The sequence below is a fragment of the Xenopus laevis genome, chromosome 5L (assembly GCF_017654675.1).
Source record: "Xenopus laevis strain J_2021 chromosome 5L, Xenopus_laevis_v10.1, whole genome shotgun sequence".
NCBI lineage: Eukaryota > Metazoa > Chordata > Amphibia > Anura > Pipidae > Xenopus > Xenopus laevis.
In genome coordinates this window covers 107522788-107529261 of record NC_054379.1, presented here as the reverse complement: position 1 = coordinate 107529261, position 6474 = coordinate 107522788, and positions in this window count along the sequence as shown.

Here is a 6474-nt window from a genome sequence, read left to right as displayed (position 1 = left end):
CCTGACCCTTGTAGCAGACCCAGAACAATTCTGAGATTGGCAGCTCTGCATCTTGGTAGCAATTCTAAGACTGTTGTAGGCACCAAAAAATGACATCTCCCTTGAGATAGGTTGTAGAGGTTTGGCCACTTGAGTGTATTATTTCTTTTTTATTATTGTGTTCTAAAGAATTAACTTCACTGTGTAATCTTCAATTCTGTTAATTTTCATCTCCTTCCCAGGCAAAAAAAAAAAAGATTAATCCCAGCTTTACATTGTCATGAATACATAAAAAAAAAACTTTTTCTAAAGTTATAGATAATTTGTTTTAAGTGCCTGAAAATGTGTAATGTTTAGCCAATGAGAATAGTTGTGCAGTGCTTGCATTGGCATGTCTTGTGCCAGTCACTTTTCTATCCGTCATGGGTTTCTGTCTGCAAGTGAATGTGTTAGACTCGATCAACTAACGGCTTTTACAGTAGTAGAACCACATAAACCATACCTTGATGATTTGCAAATCCTTTTACTGCAAGAAAGTGCCATGGATTTGCAGACAAGTAGTCACACCCCTTTATTGCCCATAATTTGTGTTGGAATTCGTGTCTGTTTAAAGCAATAATTGCAGCTTGTAGCTACTTGTGAGCAATTCCCACTGTAACTGAAGTGGGCACAGATATAAACAGGAAAAGTCAGTTATTTATTTTTACCATCAGAATCAGGTCTCAGATTGCCCAGCTGTACTATGCGAATTATTATCGGCTGTGTAGGGAAACCTAAGCATTATGTACATTTTTCATAGCACACTTTGGTCATAAAGGGGTTAACTAAAGCTACATATATTGTACTTTTCATGACAATGAGATTCAACCTAAATCTACCCAGTGCTAATTAAACCGCTATATAAGATAGTTCTAAAAAGGAAAATTGTGATGATAGCCATCATTTCAATGTCAGTTTTTAAAAACCAAATGTAAAACTGCTAATATCTCAGAAACCACTTAAAACAGAACATGAATGTAACCTGCAAAAGTGAATGTTTATACCTATTATTTTTTTTGGGGGGGGGGATTAAGCTCCTCCTTTAAAGGAGAAATAAAACTTAATTAAAGAAAATGGGAAGGAATATTCTATATTTTTATTTGCTTCTATGCCATCCCAAGGCAACCAAAACCCTTTGCAGTAAAGATCTGTGCCTCTAAAGATCAACAGCATGGAAAACCTTTTTAAATTGCCTGTAATAGTTGGCAAACCCTAAAAATCTTTGAATGGTTCGCATCTAAAATGGCCTGAACTTGTCTGGCTCCATTTCTAGGCCCTTTTGTGAAATGATATACCCCAGAAAATGAATAGAAGGTACTTCAAAAATACATTTTTCGATCTTGACATAAAGCTGATTTTGTCCTAACCTATGTAACTCCTCCTGAACATGGGCATGATGGTATGTTAAATTGGAAGAATAGATCAAAATATCATCCAGATACACCACTACATAGCGACGCAGAAAGTCATGGAAGATGGCATAAGCCAAAGAACATTACTGGATATTCACAATGTCCATCACAAGTGTTACAGGCCATCTTCCATTTGTCTCCTTCCCTGATTTAAATTAAATTATATGCGCCTCTCATATTGAATTTAGAAAAGATTGTGGCATCCTTAACTCTATGGAAGAGTTCAGAAATCAAGGGCAGTGGGTAACGACACTTTGACAGTGATTTTATTCAGACGCCTATAATCTATGGACGGCCTTAGACCACCATCATTCTTCTCTACAAAAAAGAAGCTGGCATCTGCAGGAGAAGAGGAAGGCCTTATGTATCCTCTTACCAGGTTTTCCTCCATGGCCTGTGACTCTGGGAGAGAAAGAGGGTATGCACTACCCCTAGGGGAGAGGAGCCTGGGATTAAATCAATAGCACAGTCATAAGGCCTGTGCGAGGAAGGGTCTTGTTAGCTTTTTTTTTTTTCTACAGAAGACATTTGCAAAAGAGCAGTAGCAGGAAGTTAACCCTTTTATAGACGTTGCAGTAAGAACTTGGGAAGGTTTTAGACATGAAACCTCACAGCCTATTCCCCATTGAAGTATCTTGTTAATAACCCAATCCACTTGGGGAATGTGTTTTTGTTACCAGGGGAGGCCTTGAATCACAGGCGTATGAGGCCCTTGATAAAAGACCGATGGCGGTCTGAAACGTTGCCAAATTGTTTGGGTCAGAGCCCATGGCTTAATAAAGGCTTTTTAAGAAAAAGAGAATCGTGAGTGATGCTGTCCATTATACAAGTATTTGGGTACCTCTGAAGGCCTAGCGACTGAGACTTCAGGTTTGGATGCCGACTCTGAGAAAATATTATGAGAGGTAGCCGTAGGGATTCTTACCCCATGTCTCTCCCTATGCCTCTTGTCAATTTGTATAGTGTAGTGCATTAAGGGAGGAAGGGGCAGGAAAATTAACTAGGCAATAGCATCAGAAAGCTCCAGCCTGAATTGACTGTTTAAGGCAGTATCATTCCAGCCTGTCTCTACTGCCCAACTGTGGAATTCAGTACAGTACTCCTCAAACCGTTGTTTACTCTGCCTAATATTACAGGCAGAACAATCAGGAACGTCGTAGATAAATGCCTTGAAAAAGGACTCAAGAGAGAAGGGCTGAATCAGAAGGGGATAAGCTAAATGCCCATAATAGAGGATCTCCTTGGAGTAGGGTGATAAAGTTAACTCTAGACTCCTTGGTGTGAAAGGAGCAGAGGTAGGAACCCAAAATGTAGTTTACAGGCCTCCTAGAAGGGAAATCCTCCCCAGTGAATTTTTTAGGGAACGGGACCTTATGTTCCACTGCAGTGTTAACCGAGAATGTAGGTATCGGCCTGCTTGCTGGAGCAGGAGCAACCGGTGTCCTTGGATAACATTCAACCTCGCAGACAATCTCTGGAGATGTTGGATGATCCTCTTGTTCCTGAGACGCTGAAGGTGGATTGTCACAATTGATTCTGTGGTAGTGGGAGATGCAGCTTCTCCTTCAGCGTTTCCATGTAACAAGTGCTGCTTGTGCTTGTAGTATTACTGGCACAATATAAGAGTCAATTCTGCACACAGACTGCGATCCTGTTTGTGGTGGCATTTGCAAAGTACAAACATACATTGCTTTCCACTTGATTGAGAAACATTGTATTGGTTCTTAGGAACCAGACACACATTTGGTCTTTCAAAAAGTAGCATCACTGAAGTATTCGGTGTTGGCATAGTTAAGTTTGGGTTGAAAAAAAGACAAAATACAAAAGTCCAAGTTCAAGCCCACCAAATGAAACCCATCGTCCATACACACACACACACTCATACTGACCCCTCCAAACACTCACATAAACTATATATACCAATATCTATACTAATTGTACATTTTAGTATCACTATAGCCTGGGATATAATGCTTGTTCAAAAAATCATCCAAGCTCTTCTTTAAGGCATTAACAGAATCAGCCATCACAACATCATCTGGCAGGGCATTCCACAACCTCACTGCGAAGAACCATCTACACTGCTTCAAATGAAAGTTCTGTTCCTCTAGTCTGAAGGGGTGGCATCTGGATTTCATAGGTAAGGAGCAGCATGATAGGTTTTAGATAAAGGACAGTCGGTGTTGGTGGTGCAAAAAGACAGCAGCTGTAAGAGAAACTGTGGTAACGGCCAGGTTATACAGATATACAAGGACATAAGTGAAGAAATATAGAGAGGAGAAGATAAGTAAAGGGCTTTAAAGGTTAGTAGATAGATTATGTCAGGTTCAGACTGAGCTTTAAATAGGCCCTGGCATTTCAGTTATATAAGGGCCCAAACAGCCCCCACAGGCAATAAATTGTGAACGTCTATGGCATCTGATAGCAGCCATTTGACAGAATCTACAATTGATCAGTCAGAGTCTGGTATATACTATGCTTTGCTTAACATTGCAACATGAAGATTTTAACAGGAGCCAAAAAGGCAGGAAGATTGTAGCTGTGTAGTTTATGATTGACTGAAAAGAGGGAGGCTGGGAGACCAGGTAGTATGTGACAGTAGTTTACGTGGGTTAGGATAAGGGCATGGATGTGTGATATGGAAAAGAACAGATCCCTGCAATATTAAGAAAGTAAAAGGTGGCAGTTTTTCTAGTGGCAATAATATGCACTTGGTACCTAGCATCTCTGGTCAGCCCCTTTCTAGTAGTAGTATAATTTGTCGGTGGGATGGTCACTAGCTATCCTAGAATAAATTATTCATGTGTTTTATGTAAAGTGAACATAATAAAATGTAATGAGTTGGGTCAAAAGCTAAGAGTGCCCAAAAGTCATGCACCTCCCTTACCACAAGCCCCCCTCAACACATTGCTCACTTGCTCAATGGTCCACAACCCCATTGCTCTGCTGCCTAACCCCGGTTCTGGCCCTGGTCTAAAGTAGAGATGCAGGAGAATAAGGAAATGAGAAGTAAGAGGAAAATTGCAGATCATGTGGAAGGCATTGGTAATGGTCAGGGTAAAGGGTTAAATAGTCAGGTTTATTGTTTTTTCTTTTTGTACATTTTCATTTTCTCTTTATTTACCATAATATATAGGCAATGTGATTGTGATTCTGCACCATTTTTATGATCTGTTGTGAGGGAGTATGATTTATGTAAAACGTAAAATAAATGTCTAGATAAAAGGAATGGAAAAAAGAAAATGTATTGTCTGAAACATCTATTCTTTCTTCGACAGATGTAAAATCCTCCAGAGGCTGAAAGGCTGTAGGCAGAATTTTCCTTTAATGTGTAATATAAGTAGGGGCTTTTTGAAGGAAATTGTTAAGTGTGACTCACTGGCCACTGTCGAAAGTTTGTCTTTCATTTGGGCAGTTTGAAAAAATTCTGAAAGGAACAAGAGCAAAAAAGAACAAATTAATAAGCAACATAGTGGGAGTTGCTAGCTGTAGTAAAGCTGTCTCTTTATGAAAAACATATTGAAATAATGTGTCAAATTAAATAGTCAAATAATAATGGAAGTGTGAACTTATCAAGTTAAAAAGGAGTGTTAAACTGGGAAAACTAGGGATAGCTTTTATTCTGACTAATGTCTTCTTGTACATATCAATAAACGTGAGAGCAGAAGATTGATTATTTGTTTAAAGGGGTGGTTTGCCTTTCAGTTAGTATGAAGTAAACACTCATATTCTAAAACTATTTGCAACTAGTTTCCATTAGTTGTTTTTGTGGTTTTGAATTATTTCACTATTTGTGGAATTTCAGCAGCTATCTGGTTGCTAGGGTGCATTTTACCCCACCAATCAGGCAGTGGTTTAAACCTATATGAATAGGAGAGGCCTGAATAGAAAGATAAGTAATAAAAAGTAACAATAAAATTGTAAACTGATAACTAATAGTTGTTTTGGATGCTAGGGTCAGTAATCCCCATCTAAAGCTGGCCATAGATGTTCACATTTTTGAAAGATCCGATCCTCATCGTGAGACCATGATTTTCTTGGAACGATCGTACGATCATACGAATTGACCATCAACTAAAAAGACCAATTTGCCAAACATAGATAGATTGCACTGGGACTGACAAAGATTTTTTGACCTGGTCGATCAATTTCCTGACAGATGTCGGCCGAAAAATCGTAAGATGTACGATCATTCGATTCCCACTAACCGCACGATAATTTCGAAGGATTGGTCGGACTTCCCTAAAATCGGTCGTTCGGCAAGAAGAATCGTCGCGTCTATGGGGAGCTTAACAGTTGGAAAGAGGCAGAAGAGGAAGACAAATCATAAAACTACTATAACATACTAAAAGTTAACTGAAATAGGTGGTTCACCTATAAGTTTAGTATAGAAAGGATAATTCAAAACAACTTTTAAATTGGTCTACATTATTTATTATGTATAGTTTTTGAATTATTTGCCTTCTTATTCTGACTTATTCAGCTTTCAAATGGGGATCACTGACCCCATCTAAAAAATAAATGCTCTGTAAGGCTTCAAATGTATTGTTACATTTTATTACTTAACTTTCTATTCAAGCCTTTTCTATTCATATTCCAGTCTCTTATTTAAATCAAATTTGGACCCTAGCAACCAGATTGCTGAAATTGCTAACTGGAGAGTAAATAACTCGAAAACCACAAAAAATAAAAAATGAAAAACCAATTGCAAATTGTCTCAGAATATCACTCTCTACATCGTACTAAAAGTTATCTCAAAGGTGAACAACCCCTTTAAAGAGGACCTGTAACCCTAAGAAATAAATCCAAATTATATTATATTGTTAGTTGAGCAAAAGTTACTTACACTACTTTATTTATTATTATTTATTATAATATTATAATATTATTATTTATTAACTTATTTATTTTATTATTTACATTTTGTTTCTGACAGTTTTGGAATTACACAATCACACACAGGCACAGGAGCAGGCAGGAGCCATTTTGCAGACACTGTTTTTAAGACAAGTTGTGTATCATCCCAAAATATTGCATATGCACC